This window comes from Lissotriton vulgaris, chromosome 7 (assembly GCF_964263255.1).
Source record: "Lissotriton vulgaris chromosome 7, aLisVul1.2, whole genome shotgun sequence".
Classification (NCBI taxonomy): Eukaryota; Metazoa; Chordata; class Amphibia; order Caudata; family Salamandridae; genus Lissotriton; species Lissotriton vulgaris.
The window spans coordinates 637283002-637300353 of NC_141695.1; positions in this window are offsets into that span (position 1 = coordinate 637283002).

The window sequence follows — 17352 nt, forward strand, 5'->3', positions numbered from 1 at the left end:
AATCGCTGAAAAGTGTCTCCTCTGAGCCTTCAGCATAGCCCCTCTCTCTGGCTGTCGGTATTGAATTGGAGCGAACTGGATTTTGGGGTCCATCATAGAATGACGGCTCAATGGATTCAGCTACTCACATAGACACACTTCATCCATGAACTACCTACCTGGGTTCGGAGCAGTGTCCGATAAGGCACAGGAACCCCGGTGCTGCCAGCAGACATCTCAACGATCTTTCGTAAGTTCCTTAAGAGTCTCAATGCTGCTGGAGGCTCCATGGAAGCTGATGCATGGTGCCGTCTGTCGCCTTCGATTCACTGGTGCTACAAGAGAGATCCAGTTTCATGTGATTTTCTCTGGTTTCTAAAGCAGTGCCGGTTCCAAATCAGAAAACCATCCACGAAGCCCACAGGCCAGGAAATTCGCCAACAAAAATCCGTATTATATAGAGCATTATAAAGAGCACGAAGAAGCACGTCCATCTCCACTGACTTTTTTATTATTTTCCTGTGAGACACATTGTCAAATGGACATAAATAATGGTGTCCTACCTTTCACCTGTTTACAGTTACTTTTCTGTGTGAATGTACATGGTGGTGCGAATGAGTGTGTGGTGCTGTGTATGTATGGAGTATGTAGTTCTTGGGTTGAGTAGATATGGAAAATATAGACCCTTTCCACTGCTTGTCATATGGTGTGTTTCCCTGCTTCCTTGTAAGGTATTCCCCTTTGGAATAGATCCTTAGACTAACATTCACCTGGATAATGACTTGGGTAACCATGCAATTGCCTAGACCCCATCCGGCAATGGATGATAAGGAACTTTCTCTTTTTTAACAGTTCAAAAACTGGCTCTACCAATCATGAAAGGCATGAACTCTGGAGATCATGTTGGACAACTATCCCATTTATGTCTTCTAATCTATACCATGGTAAAAGTTGAATATTTTATTATAGCTGTGCCTCATAAATTCCCTGCATTGCTCTTCTCCCTGAAAAGGTCCCTCTCCAAGTGTGCGCTCCCCATGCGTGCATCCCCGTAATATCAAAATGTCAGTCTCCTACCATCTGCATTGGTATGTTGTGTCTAAGTGCTAGGGCCTGACCAGAACACAACAACAAGGGCTATTTTTTATCAACCTTGCTCACAATGTTCGGACTAAACTCCAGGAACAGGCAGAGAATAAGCACAGCAAACAGTTCCCTTGTGAAAGGCACAGACAGAGTTGTTGCAAAATAAAAGCAGCTAGAAACATGTGCACAGCTGAAACATGGCTGAAAGGCTCGTGCTAACTTAGTGGTGTCGATAATGTCCCCACCGGCCACTTGACACCTCCCCTTGGCCAGGTCAGTAGCACAGATGGTAAGAGAACATGTAGGTATGCTGAGCCAAAGCTATTTGCCAGAAGCCAAATTAAAAATCAAAAAAAGATTTTAAAAAAATAGTTTTAGGAACAAGTCGAACAAAAAGTAAAAATGAATGGAAACTTTTTTAGAAGTTGTGGCATAAAATGTCAAAAAGACCATCTTATAGGTGGGTCCCCAAGTCAGACTAGGACTGCCCAACGAAAGCTATAAGATCACGTGTACTTTACAAGGCGATCAGTTCCAAATCGGCATCTGCATCCCTTCCTCCAAAGAGTGTTGTCATCCAATCAAGCAACGTGAATGAACAGATGTGCTCCTCATAATCCTGTGCTTTGAGGAGCATTCGTGGGCAACCTGCGGGAAATTCGATGACAATCTGCTGTAAAAGGCGCTGGTAGTCAAACCAGCCAGCATTCCAAGATTAGCGGCATATATCAAGCGGTTGTCCCTGGAACAATCCTGGTCGTGGGCCAACAAAGGACCCACCAACAGTTTGTAATCCAGGTCAACGAGAGATATATTGGAGAGGCATATATCCAGGACCCAATTGAAGGGGCACCTGTGACAGAATACAGGTTGCATGCAGGTGAAGTAGGCGTTGCGGAAGTTGAGCCGATAACTGAGGCCCAAAGTGGCTAATGGCAGGCATCCAAAAAGCTTCTGCATTCGTTCACAGGACAGCCGCAAGTGTATTTGATGTTGCCAAACTCCACCCACTTAGGGATGACGACGCCAGCTGTCCAAACAAAAACGCGTTTGAGTAGCGTGAAGAGAACATGGTGTTGAACTGCGCACAGTCCATGAGGAAGGGGCGTTTGTTGGCCCCGAAACGCGTCGGACTCAATTTTTAACTCAAGGGAACCTGTGAACATTACAGAGGAGCCAAACACAGACCGGAGGGTCGGATGAAGCGGTGAGCCCTCCCGAAGCGCTTGCGCAATTTGCTCTACCTTATATATATATATATATATATATATATATATATATATATATATATATATATATATATATTTTAAAAAGGATCGGTGAGAGGGAAGAGTCCTGTGGCTCTTCCCTCTCAGATCTACAGTTTTGGATTTAGACGGCGAAAGCCACACCGACTATTTGCGGTCCTCTAAGAAGGCTCTGAACCAGTCAAGTGCCAAACCCCTGAGACCTGCTGCGGCAATGCGATCCAACAAAATTTTATGGTTTACGGTGTCAAATGCCGCAGACAGGTCGAGGTGGATCAGAGCCTTAGTGCAATCAGTGCACAGCCTGTCCTTTGACGTCATCCATAACAGATAAAATAACAGATTCTGTGGAATGCACTGGACTAAAACCTGCCTGATGGGTGTCCAAGAACTTAGTGGCTTCCAGGAAGGAGCTAAGACAGGAGTCTCCAGTAATTTAGCTGGGAACGAGAGAAGTGAGATGGGTCTATAGTTCTCCAGTTTTTTGAGATCCAAGCCTTGTTTTTTCTGAATTGGGATGACCACCGGTCCCACGGCGGTATACTGCCGTGGGACAGTGAGAGATTAAGAAACTTAAGAAAAGTAGAAGGGAATGTCCGATAGATTATTTTCAGAATGTTGATAGGACAGTCCTCTTTGGGGGAGCTCGATTTGACCTTTGCTACCAGATCCAGAAGACCTTTTTGATCTAGCAAAGGGAGGTTGTTGAGGGAGGACGAATTGGAATAGACCATGCTGTTTGTGGTACTGCTGTTATTAAAGTTGATGGAATTTAGATTTTTTTTTCATTTTTTCCACAAAGGAGGAGTTCAGGTCATTACAGAGTTCTTGGCTGGGCGCGATAGGTGGGGTCAGGCGACTAGGATTATATAGATCTTTCACAATCCTAAAGATGTTTTTAGAACCATTGTCAGAGTCGAGTCCCCTTTTGGTAAAGAAGGCTCTCTTAGCCTCCAGAATGGCGGCTTCTTATGTGTACAAAGTTGCAGTACAGATAGTTTTGTCACCTGCTATGTAGGTTTTTCGCCATTTCCGTTCGGCTTGGCGTGTATGAAGTTTAAGTATTTTCACGTCCTTATTAAATCATTTCGATGCTTCGTGTTGCCTAGAGCGTGAAATTTTGATCTGTAAAGGCGTATGGAGGCTGAAGGCCTTCCTGAGCCAGTCAGTGATCTCTGTTTCCCTGTTATCCGAGTCTCCTTCAAGGGCAGGCTGCTCACAAGAAAGCGTATCCCCTAGTTCTTTCAAGTCAATTTCTAAAGGTGTTTCTAGAAATAGAGGGGTTTATGAACAGTGGTGGGGCATGCAGCTTGAAACTAATAGTGTAATGATCTGACCATGCACATGGTTGGACTATCAAGTTTTGCAGTGTGACATTGAGGGACCACACTTGGTCTAGAGTATGGCCTTTGATGTGTGTGGGGGTGTGGAAGTGTTGAGTAAGTTTGAGGCAGGCAAGATACTCCGTGAGTTCCTTGGACAGTTTTCCCCCATCTGTCTCATTAGCCCAGTAGTTCAGGTCTCCAAAAACATTCACTGTCTCATAATCAGTAGTTAATGACGCAATATGATTCGCTATGACTTTGGGAAAGTCAGGCATCATTATAGGTGGTCTGTATAATACCACATAGATAAAAGTGCTACTATGCATGTTTAGTTTAATTACTAAAGAGTCAACTGAGGAAAGTACAAAATGTGGCAGAGTACAGCAGATAGTTCTTTTTTGATGCTAGCAGCCACTCCTCCCCCACTTTTTCCTGGTCTGTCAGTGCGTAAAAGGAAATAATTATCAGGAAGGGCTGCCAGAATATCAGGGGCGGGTTCTTCAGTAAGCCAAGTTTCAGTCAATAAAAACATATCTGGTACCTCAGTATCCAAAATGTTGTCAATTTCTAGTTGATGTTTGGCCAGAGAACGTGTGTTTGAATACATCACGTTAAGATCTTTTACTGGTCGTTTGTCTGCAACCATAATAGGTGGCGCTACCGGGCTCATAGGATGTTCACCAATTTTTTGGATATCGATATAGGTCGAGGGATTGGGATTTAAGAGCTCCAAAGATTGCAGTTTTAAAATTAGTCGATTATTGAGTGGTCGTACCTCATAGGCTGCCATGGCTTTCAGGCTCGCTGCTGAGAAGATGTGATTTTGGGCAGAGCAACATGCCCTTTGTCTGTCCTGGCGAGGACGGGGGCAGACAGGCTTGACTTTGGTACGCCTACCGCGTGCCCGCTGCCCGCGTCCACACCAGCATTTAATGAAATAGCTGGCCGGCCCGGGAAAAGCTTGAGGCTCTGCCCACCAAGCCTGCAATCAATCAAGCCAGGCAAGGAGGTGTGTCCGCTACCCTCTGATCAAAGGGCAACGCTGCGTCAGACCCGAGAAGCGGAGACAAGGAGAAATAAAAACAATTTGGCAATGAGTTTAAAAACCAGCAGTCAAAATATGTAAAATACAAGAATGTACAAAATTTCACAAGTGCAAAGTAGACAGATAAAAATGGAAAGGGTAGGAAGGCGGGATTAAGAACAAGCAGATTGGGAAGAATGAAGGTGATGGCAGTTACGAGCATTTCAGAAAAGTGGGTGGTGATGGACAGAGTATCTGAATTAAGCAGAACACTCCTACCCAGTCCAAAGATCAGGGCTTGATCCATCACCGTTTTTTAGCTCACTGCACCATCCCAGCTCAGAACCTGGCTACATGCAAATTAGTCTGTCCCTGGCCCAGTGCATCATGGGAACAGGGCAGAACCAAACTACCAAGCCAATTCTTATACTGGGAAGGGAACAAGCTTCCGGGGACCGGTTTCTGGCATTTCAGCCGTCTTCGGCCCGGCTTGCTTGAATCCTGATGGTGCAGTGAGTAAGGAACTCACATCGGAGTATACCCTTCCACGCTTATGGTGGACAAAACGATTCAGAAAAGGGGGTGGTGATGGACAGAGTATCTGAATTAAGCAGAACACTCCTACCCAGTCCAAAGATCAGGGCTTGATCCATCACCGTTTTTTAGCTCACTGCACCATCCCAGCTCAGAACCTGGCTACATGCAAATTAGTCTGTCCCTGGCCCAGTACATCATGGGAACAGGGCAGAACCAAATTACCAAGCCAATTCTTATACTGGGCAGTTACGAGCAGACATGATTTGAGCAGATGAGCAGAATAAAAGCAAAGTGCTGCAGTCTGTAAGGCTATTCTCACACTTACACTCTGCAGCCCATCCACCCCAGCAGTGGATGAAATAGCTGGTTGGCGCGGGAGAAGCTCGAGGCTCCGCCCACCAAGCCTACAATCAATCAAGCAAGACAAGGAGGTGTAAAGTCATACATTCTCACAGTCATCCTCTGTAAGGAATACTTCCATCTCCTTCTGTTGGCAGCAGAATTTAAAGGGTAACAACCATAATTCATGGAGAAAAGTACTACCAAGCGGTTCGTATCTCCCAATGCTGTGAAGAGAAATAGGGAAATTGGTAATGATATAACCCCATGCATTAACCACAGCGAAGATTCGGTCTCAGCTATAATGAAAGGTAACTGATCCAACTCTTCGAAGTGTAACATAGTGTATGTTGCGTCTTTCATAGACATAAGCTTCTATTTATCTGTCAGATTAAATGGTAAAAATAAGACAGAATCATTCAAATAATCACATGGAACTTTTCCACTTTTCAACATTTACAATGTCCAACCAAACTGCATTACAGACCGTAACTGAGCTTGACCATTGTATAACACAGATACATCACTTTGTACGATATCAATCACAGATGAAACAATATTATCCAGTGTGTAAATACGAAAAGACAATGTCTTAATGTTATTATTACCCACATCAAGAACTTCGCATAAATTATCCTGATAAAGTTGTCGTAAGCGGAAAGCAACTTCCAAAATTCATTATGCAGCATATGTAAATCGCTTTTTACGAGGGGATTATGGACCTAAAAGGAAGTCGGAAAAATCTATGTCCCCATTTAAAAGAGACAAATGTTGTTTGACAGATGACAATGTGGAGTATCCCAACCACTGCTGGCATAATTTACCTACTGAGTACGTAGGAACGGTATGTGATTGAGGGAAGTGTGGGTCAGGTCTTCGGAGTGTAAACCCGGTGGAAGTATTCGTCATTGACATGCATTGGTACTTATTGGCCACATCAACAAGCCAAATTGATCACTGTCATAGGAGTTAAGAGTACCATTGAGCATCATTTCATATAGGTTGTCCATTGAATAATTTTTGTAGTGCTGTCATGTTATGTTAATTGTTTATTTATTCAGTGCACGTACGCCCATGGGCTTCATGGCGCTATTGAACAGTGGGTTTGAAGACATAACACAGCAAGGCATTTTCGGCAGTCATCTATTTAGAGTATGCCTGTTTAAAAAGCCAGGTCTTGAAAGCATGTCTAAAAGAAAGAAGGTTTTCAGTTTGTCGCAAGGATTGTGGCAAGGAGTTCCAAAGGGAGGCTGCAAGGTAGTGAAAGCTGCTGCCTCCCTGACGTTTTTTCTTGTACTGGGGTACCAAAAGTAAATCTTTATGGGCTGAACAAAGGCTGTGTGAAGGGATATATTTACATATCAGCTGCCTTATAAATTTCGGGCCCTTATTTTGCAAAGCTTTAAAAATAATACATCCGGGCTTGAATGCGGCTCTCTGCGCCACAGGCAGCCAGTGTAGTTCTTCTAAGCCTGGCCTGATGGACTGCCACTTAGGTTGCTTATAAATAAGCCTGGCTGCCTGATTCTGCAGATACTGCAGTCTTTTAAGCTGACCAACTGGAAGACCCTGATAAAGACTGTTCGAAAAATCAAGGCGGGATAAGACCAAGGCGATGACTGCCTGAATCAGAGCCGAGTGGGTTAAAAGATGGGCGATTTTCCTTATCTTTCTCAACTGGAAGAATCCAGAAGAGACTACCGTTCCTATCTGGCTTTTCAGTGAGAGATCATCGCTGATGGTTACCCCCAGACTCTTGACGGAGTGAGATTTGCTGGGGGGATTTCCCAAGTCCAAGGGCCAAAAATGGGGGCCCCAGCTGATTTCACTTTTCCCGGGCAAGACAAGTTCTGTCTTGCTCGGGTTGAGCTTAAGATGGTTCAAAGTCATCCAGCTTTGGATGTGGGTCATAGTGGCTTGGCATTCTACAACTGCATCAGGAGAGCTCAGGGAAAAAATAAGTTGTAAATCATCTGCGTAGTTGTATATCGTGACATTGTGATTTTTCAAAGAAGACAACAAAGGGCGCAGATACAGATTAAATAATAAAGGGGACAGGGAAGAGCCCTGAGGAACTCCACAAGAGGTACTGATTTTGAGGGCTGTGAACATACCTAACCTCACAGATTGAGTGCGTTCAGATATGAAGGACTGCAGCCATCTCAAGGCAGGGCCCCTGAGGCCGGCCTGTTCAACACGGTCGACCAAGATGGAATAGTCAACCGTGTCGAACGCCGCTGACAAATCAAGGAGCACCAGATCCTGATGCAAGTTGTTATCAGCATTGGTTCTTAAGGTATTCTGGACTGCAAGTATGACTGTCTCTGTCGAGTGGCAGGGACGAAACCCTGCTTGATTGAATTCTAGGTATTCAGTAGATTCAATAAAATTGGAGAGACAGTTGGTGACATGGGCCTCCAAAATTTTCGATAGGTAGGGTAGAAGGGAGATAGGCCTATATGTTGTGAGGTCCAGTGGATCAATGCCCGGTTTTTTAGTCAACGGGATCAATAGTGCATGTTTAAAACTGCTAGGGACCTTACCCTGAGTAAGAGATTCATTAAGTAAGGGAAGGATGCTCTGAGGAATGGTGCGTCCTATTTCTTTAAAAATGTAAGGCGGATGTATGGCCATGCACCATAGGCAACCAATTGCGGAAGTGAGGGAGCATTCAAATTTTTAGTAGTAGCTAAACCAAAACATGTAGTCCGTTGTACTGTGTCATTTAAAATCAACTGCGATGGAATTATAAACAAGCACCCTGTAATGGCTCAGTACCCTGGACCTGCCAAACATTTGTACCACATATTGATTTCAAATTAATTGTGCCCTTCCACTAATCATACCCCTTCAGGGACAGGTCAATTATGAACGAAGCAGAGTATATAAATTTTGTTTGGGTCAACTTAAATTTGGAACATGTTTGTGTATGCAGTTTTTAATAATACGATTTCCGGTCTGAAAGATTATATCCTGAAAAATATACAAACTCATTTTTTCTGTGTTGGTGAACTCCCTTTAAATGGTGTTGGACAATGTTCTCATTGTGTATAATGCACTACAGGTCTTGACAGTATTTGTTTTGTGTAAATCATGATGACCATAATGTTGAAAACAGAATAAATCAGCATAGTTTGCAGAATTTAAATACAAATCTTCAGTCTCAATAGCAGTGTAATATCGCAAATCTGAAAACAGAATGGTCTGCGTTGACATCCCAGTCTTCTGAATGTATTCCTGGTGTGACAACATCACCTAAAGAAAGACATTAGGAATTTGAATTATCTCAGTTGGACAGTGTATATTAAAGGAATCTGGGGCCAAATGTAGGAGCCCTAATACCGGTCGGTAACGGTCGATTTTGGCCGTTACCGACCGGTATTTGGCTTTTGAGATGTAGGGGGCCTATTCGGTAATTGTACCGATTCGGTAAATATACCGATTCGGTAAAATACCTAATCTGTATATTTACCGAATCGGTAAATCCATATGTAGCTGGCACTCTCAAAAGTACCACAGGCCCTTAATAGTCGGTATTTTACCACACAATCCAATTGTGTGGTAAAATACCGAATACAGGTGTGCATGCACATCTGTGCATGCACACCTGTGCCATATGACACACAGACATGCCCTTAGGGCATGAATGTGTGCCACATGTCACACAAGCCTGTACTTGGGGTGCTAGAGGGTGTCAAAGTGACACCCCCTGCACCCTTGCAGGATTCAGAATTTACTGATTCGGTAAATACCGAATCGGTATTGCCCATTGATTCCTATGGGCAAGGCCCATAGGAATCAAAGGGCAATACCGATTCGGTATTTACTGAATCGGTAAATACCGAATCTTACAGATTCGGTAATTATTTTCTACAACAGCTAAGGTGCACCACAAGCAATAATAGATAAATGGATATTACAATAAATTGCAAACGATGATTCTCATTTTTTGGATTTTCAATCTTTATTCAGCACAAAAGGAGTACCACACAGCCGACGCGTTTCGTCCCACGCAGGGGACTTCTTCAGGGCTTGTTATAATTAAAGTTGACCTCACGATGGATGTGACCAGTATTCTATACAGCGGAATGCATAAGGCCTCAGTTGTCAAGTGGTATCTTAAAGTTTGTATATATGTATAGCCTGAACTCCTAATCAGGGCGTTTTCTATACTTGAGAGGCGGTCACAGGCTAACTTCCATCACCAGTCACAAAATGGATATCAAAATATAGTGGTCTCTTTAAAATTTAGGGGCCCGGAGGATTTATCATGCTCCAGATGGAATCTCCCCAGATGATATCCAGAGAACAGCTATACTAAGACTGGTTCTCAAAAATAAAACACAGATTCTACTTGTGTTTGGAGAAATACCACCTGTTACAATAACTTCAAATCTCCATTAATGACCAAGGACATTTACTAAATTTTAAAGAGACCACTATATTTTGATATCCATTTTGTGTGCGGCAACGATCAATGGATGTCTGCGGTCCTCGTTGGGAATCAGTCGATCCCCAACGGATGGAATAGCTGCAAACCGGACTTGTTCAGGAGATAAGTGATATGAATATCGTGAAGGAAAAGCTTGAAGAAACTCCGTTCCATCCTTTGTCGTAGCAATAGCCGCAAGAATATCATTATCAATTTTAGTCATGGACCTAGTAACGGCTGCTACTGAACATGTGGCAACTGCAGATTTGGCTGCCTCATCAGCCAAAGAATTACCAACAGCATGTGCTCACACGCGGTGATGGCGAAGAGTATGAGTAACGTCTAAGTGGCAAATGTTCCTTAGGAGCGGCCACTCAAACTCAACGCGTTTTATGCTTTATTGTGCTACCTTTAGAGCCTCGATAATCATTTTGAGTCCAAAAGAATAAATTGTCATTGAAAGCCTGCACCCAATAGAAGGAATCACACACTACAATAGTTGGTACATCAGGATCAGCAAATTGTGGGCTAAAATCAAAGCACGTGGCTCCGCCAGTTTAGCCGTACAGTCACCAAGTGACTGTGTGTGCACAATGAAAGATTTAAACTCACCATCAACAATTGAGCCTGCCACTATAGTGCAGGCCCCTGAATAAGAGGCTTAGACCCAACGGCTTTCTGAGCAGAACCGTTGGTATAGATAATACATTTGTACTGATCAAGAGGAAGCAAAGACAATGGAGGAGGATGAATATATTCATATTGTAAAAACTCCTGTGTCTGCAAAGTGGGATCAAAAATAAGTGACATCAGCCGATGCCAAGAAACTTGCCCGTTGAATCCAACGTGGATGTAAAGTTTTAGAATTCGGAACACTCGCCTTTGGCACTGCAGGAACAGGCGACATCATAAGAATGCATTTTTCCTGCGCCAGAGAGCGTTCTTTCAGATTCGCCATCTACACAGCTGTCAAACAATTTTCAATTGTGGATAAGAGCATTTCCGCTGATTTATACAAATGTGATTTGTAAGCAATAGGTACTGTGTTACCTTCATTGAACGTTAAATAAGTCCCAGATACTGTTCTGATGACCAAGTTTGTCGAATTGTCACGTGTCAATACGAAGTTGGTCGCAAGCAGATCAGACTGCAAAGACCGAAGAATTTCTGTATGTTCTGGATGAGAAAGTGGATTGTATCAACGCATAAAGTGGTTTGATATGCAGGGCATAATCAGGAATGTATGTCCTCCTGAAATTTAAAAATCCTAGCAAGGATTGCAATTTTTCAAGGTAGATGGAGGATGCAATTGAGCACATTCCCCCAGGAAAGTGGGGGCCCACCCCGACCTTCATTATTCAGTTCGTATCTTAGAAAAAGTACCGCCAAGCAGGCGATATGGGATTTTGCAAAGTTGAATTTGTAACCAAAGTCGGCAAAACTCAGCAAGATGCAATCGATGCACACAAGATGTGACATTAATTCATCATATATGTCATCGATGTATGAGAAAGCATCAGGATTATTGTCATGCAAAAGCGACACAATACGCCCCGCAAAAGCGCTAGCCCATATGCAAGCGCGTAAGTCTTTTTTTATTGCTGACAGCTGTAAATGCTGTCCAGTTACAGCTTTCAGGAGCCAAATTGTGACTATAAAAACCATTGGAAATATCCAGTGTTGTTTTGTGTTTTTTGCAAACAATGTTATTTACCAAGTCAGAGCTGTGTGTGTTCTGTACTGCAAATGTGCGAATGTGACTGATGAAATGTCTGTAATCTAAAACTATACGATTTGAACCGTCCGGTTTCAATATCGCAATAGAGGATTATTCATGGATGAAACACAGGGTTTAATGACACCCTGATATGCCAATTGGGTCAGCATTTCACTCATGGATGCTTTTGCGTTACGCTTGATCAGACATTGTTGTGGGGGCTGTGGCATAGATCGTAAAGGGATTTCATGTTCTGGCGAATCCTTATCCCAGCCCACCTGATTACAATACACAGCAGGCGCAAGGGATAACGCCCATTCCGCCGCATAACCTTGTTTAGCCTCCTCTGGGACATAATGTGGAAATCTGGGTAGTATTTTGGCCTCACCTCGAGAAGAAGCTAAAACAAAAGGTGGAGGCCAATCAGCCTCTGCCAACAAAGTATCATAGGAAGATGGAAAGTTGTCCCCAAAGCCGTAATCGTGCGTTTTATATCACCTTCAATTTGGAGGCCTATCTCATAAAGCCTATCAGGGGGTGCAACACATGTGTCTGCTGTTTCCACTGTAATGAACATGCCAGTTGCTTTAACCTCCAGACATTGGTGGAGTGCCTCCCACACTAATGTAACTTCCACCACGCTGTCTTGGAATGTTACCCCCCTTGTCCAATGGAGGAGCAGGGTTCTCACCGTCTGAGGCATTCTCTGCTGTTTAAGCTGCAACCTTTTTCTACTGAAAGCAGGCAGGCTACGGAGGTGGCTCCTCTGGTTTGGCTTTTACGTCAAACTGGTGCTGCAGATCCCATTGGTCTGGCCTGTCTGCGATCTTGTCACTCTAAGCCACCAAATTGTTGATCCGATGTTTCCTGAAAGGAGCGAGGATCAGGAACCTGAAACTCTTGGGTGTTTTAATAGTAGAGCGGTCATGCGCATCATATCTACACTCAGAAGTTGTAGGCGGTGGTCAACCCGCACGTGAACCAGCACGTGACCTTTGCTTCTGTTGTTGCTGCTGCTGATTTTTAATCCAAGCCTTTTTAGGAAAGACCAGGCGTCCCTCCTTCTCAGGGGGAGGCTTATTTTGAGGAGGCTGTGTAAAAGGTCGAACTCCCAAACTATTGCAGTCCATTGATTTATATATACATCCACAATAATAAGTGGCAAGGCCTGTTGCTTGTCTACATCTGCCACAACTGATGGGCGTTAACGTACTTGTAAGCTAACTGCCTCCCCTTTCACGTTAGCTAGAATCATATCAGAGACTTAGGGAACATACCCACTAATCTCATCCCTAATTCCAGGGCTGAACCAGCCCCATGCTCATCCTGAACCTTCTTTAGAACGTCAGCAGAAGGGGGTGCCAAAGCACAGCGAATAAACTGCAGCAAACACCGTCCCCCAGGTGGTGCAATCAGTGACATCGGGAGTTATACCTTTTAGTAAACTTATCGTCAGGATTCTGTGTTCTCGCAAGGGTAGTGTGTGGAAAAACAGCCTTGAGTTGCTCAAATTGTTCTGCTAACCAAAACGGTAAATCATCCCTATTCTGAGGATGCTTGCCCATCACAGAATTAACCATGATTGGACTAATGACTATACCACCACCATGCCCTGGTGGCTGTGGATCAGCTCCAGCCAAAGCCCCCTGTGAATTACGAGACATATCTTGTATAACACTTATGTGTATATGAATCGGAGATCTATGTAAATGTCTGAGCTCTGCGCGTGTAACACCAAGGTAGTTTGTATGTGGTGTAAAGTCCGCCAAAATGGGCCATGTGGCCCTGTCGACCGATAAAGAGCCTAAACGGACCACAGTAACTGGGTGAGGAAGGGTTCCATTAAACCATATGGTATGCTCCAAAGCTGACAAGGGAACTTCAAGTAAGCGATAAGGGCGAAACTGCTGCGGAATCGCGGCTCGTGTATATTCATGAAATAAATTATCATCTTATTTCATGCACACATAACAACATCCCTCTAGTTGATATTAGTTGCAGAAAGGGAGTTATTTTATTTTCAAAGATGTGCAGGATGCACGGAATTGGAATTTTTCCACTTCATGTGGCATTTCTTAATCTTGACTGGGACGCAGCACACATGAAAGACTGTCTAAAAATGTAGAAACACTTTGACAGGCATTGTTGTCAGTGGCGTAGGAAATGGGGTGCGGTGGGTGCGCCTCCCCGGGTGTCATCACTGAGGGGGGTGACAAAATGGCATAAATATGATTTTTAAACACATATTTTTGCCATTTTTTCATGCCAGTTTTCCGCACCGGGTGCCACCTGACCTTGCTTCGCCACTGATTGTTGTATGTGCGAGAAGATCAGAAAAAGAATGTCAAGCTGTTGGGTTTGAAATCGTGTTTTAAAAACTGTCTCATGTCTGAATTGGTACCATATTCTAAAATCATCTAATGTTTGCTTTTGCTAAATTGTTTGCAAAAGTGTTCACAAGTGTCGGAGCTTGTTAATAGAATGAACGACGTGGTTTCCAATAGTCTTGCCTTTGACAAGAAAGAACCGGGCTGAGCTTAATATAGTTTTGAAATGCCCATCTGCTGGTGCATGTAAAAGAAGATGCATTGTTATTGCTGTCCTCATAGAAAAACTTTTGTACAGGCTTAGAATTATCAAAGGAAAGTTTGGCATTTTATTGCGCTTTACAGGATTACCATAATCCGTTACAATGTTCTCTTTTCTGTGATGTCTTTGCCAGGGAAGATGTTGTGGTGACAATAATGCTTAGATAAAATACGTTCAGGATTTAATGTGTACAAAATAGATTGTCTTAGGAGGCTGCCTTCGACTGCCTGTATGAATACTAGCGACTTTGACATTCTTACTACCCCTCCACCAAAATGTCTGGATGAGGGGTTGGAGAAACGGTGAGAGAATGAGAAAGAGGGAGAGAGAGAGAGAGAGAGGGGGGGGGGGTCGAGAGCAAACTCTAGCTAACCTGAGTAGCAGCAGCTGGTGATCTCTACCTAACCTGAGTGACAGTTACGAGCAAAGCTAGCTGGCCTTTCTCAAGGTGGTTCAGTCCCCAAGAAAATTTCGAAAACAAAATGTCAGACTCTGCATGTTACAGCAAAACCTTCCCTTGTATTTTCTAAAGAGTCTTAGGTTCTGAATGACCCAGTACTTTCATAGTCTGGTTTGGGAGACACATTGCAGAGCATCTCTCGTCTGCTTATTTGCCTCTCTGAAGTAGTTTAAAGAATTAACACTTAAATTCATCGTTGTACCGCCCACTGTACACCGTGCGAGAACCAATCTTTCTGTCGCAGGTACTTGAGTGTTTATTCTATTCTACTGCACAAATCCTTTCCACGGGTAGATCTTCCTGGTTTGAACAAGCCTAAACTGAGAGTTCCCATAGGAATAGCCCAGAGCTGTGTCGTGTCTTCAGATCAATAACAACAAACACTAATGATGTGTGTTCAGGAGATTTATTTCTTGCTTGTTACCAGTTCCCTGTCCCTTCTCTAACTGCCCCTTTCCTGTATCTGCCCCTCCTCTTCCTCCAACCCCGTAACTCCTCCCATCCCAACTACTAGACCGTGCACATCATTACATCTCCCCCTTTGTTAACAAAAGAAATTAACCAGTCTGATCATAGTTCTTCAATCATCCTCTTTGGTTTGTGTATGTCTCTTCGAGGTCGGAGGCACATTCCAACCTCTGCAGGCGCATCTTCCATTTGCCTGTCAGGTCTCAGGGTTGGACTCGGTTGACTCAGTCCGTCTGCATCTCGTTGTACTGAATCCCCATCAAGTGTTTCTTTCAGACCTGGGGTACATTTCTGAAAATGAGACACGTTTCGAGTGATCCGTCTTTTCTCCGACTCGGCGGTGTTCATGGTGCCTTTTTGCTGAGTGACAATCAATGGTTCTTCTTTGAACCGACAATCCGTCTTCTTGGCCTGCTCTTGTTTGACCACTACACAGTCTCCTGTCCGAAGGGAGGAAGACGTGGCTCTCCGTCTATTGTCTGCATATGTTTTCATCCTGTTTTTCCCTGCTTGATCAGCCATCATTGTTTCTCGATGAGTACATGTTGGGGACACCGGTGTCCGAGCCCCTTCCCATGTCGGGATCCTTGTCCTGATGGGTCGCCCCAGCATGAGGGTGGCAGGACACTTTCCGGGGGTTGCATGTGGGGTATTCTGATAGGCTCTTAGCACCTCATTGAGAGCTACTTGTATGTCCTTCTTTACCAATATGGCTTGTTGAAAAGTCTTTTTCAGAGTGGCCATGAACCGCTCAATGGTGCCATTGGCTTGTGGCCACAGCAGTGTGATCTTCCGATGTGGAAAGTTCAAATGCCTTGCAAATTCACTGAACTCATGACCGTTGAAGGGGGACCATTGTCTGTCTTGAGTTCCTTGGGAACACTCCACGCGGCGAAGACCTCATCTAATACAGCGATGGTGCTGGAGGCGTTGGTGGAAGACACAAACTGAGCTATTGGGAATCTCGAGTATTCTTCCATGATAGCCACCACATACTTGCCAGACTGGAGGAATTCATAGAAGTCCATGGCAAGTTCCTGCCATACCCCACTGGGGAATTTAGTCATTTGAAGAGGAGCCGGGGGTTCTCCAGGCTTCACCAGTTGACACTGGGGACAGTCCTTCAGGGTGAGCTCTACCATTTGATCGAGTTGCGGGAACCAGACTCGCTCCCTTAGAGCTCTCTTTGTGGCAACTACTCCCCGATGGCCTTCGTGGGCAAGGTTGACCACTCCTTGGCGTAGCTGCCTCGGGATGACAATCCGATGGTCCCTCAGCAGGAGCCCCTCTGAGGTCGCTGACAACTCGTCACTGACATGACGGAAAGCTTGAATTTCCTGACGGGTTTTGGGGTCACTTGCTTCGTCCTCACTTTCATGTCGCCAGCGATGTGTGCGAAGTCGGCGCACTACCTTCTAAAGGACATTGTCTTGCGCAGTAGCATCCTTGATCGCTTCCAAGGGGACTGCCGGTGGCCGGGCTACACCTACAACAAAGTGTATGTACTCTTCAGCTATCGACGGGTGTGAGACGTGAGATGCTTGAGGGTGTCTGGACATGTAGTCCGCCGGATTCTCACCCTTGCCAGGTTTGTGAATGATGGTGAACGTGTATTCCTGCAGACGTAGACTCCACCTTTCAATGCGGGCGGCATCTTGGCTTTTGGATTCCCGAAGATGGTGGCAAGAGCCTGGTGGTCCGTAATCATGGTGAAATGTTTGCCAAAGATGAACACGTGGAAATGTTCACATGCCCACACGACCGCTAGGCTCTCTTTCTCGGGCTGAGAATAAGCCTTCTCAGTGTCGGATAGGCTGCAACTGGCGTATGCCACAATGTGTCGCCGATCAGTGTCACTATCATACTGAGCCAGGATGGCACCCAACCCCACTGGACTGGCATCCACCGTGATCTCCGTCTTCCTTTTGGTGTTGAAATAGGCCAGATTGTTCGCCGATTCCACCGCCTGCTTGATCTCCTGGAAAACCGGCTCACACTGAGGGCTCCACACAAATGGTTATCCTTGCTTGGTGAGGGCACAAAGTGGATGAGTGATCGTGGCATAGTCCTTGATGTATCTGGAGCAATAGCTTGCCATGCCCAGAAATGATCTTATGTCGCTCACATCTTGAGGGCTCTTGGTGGTGTT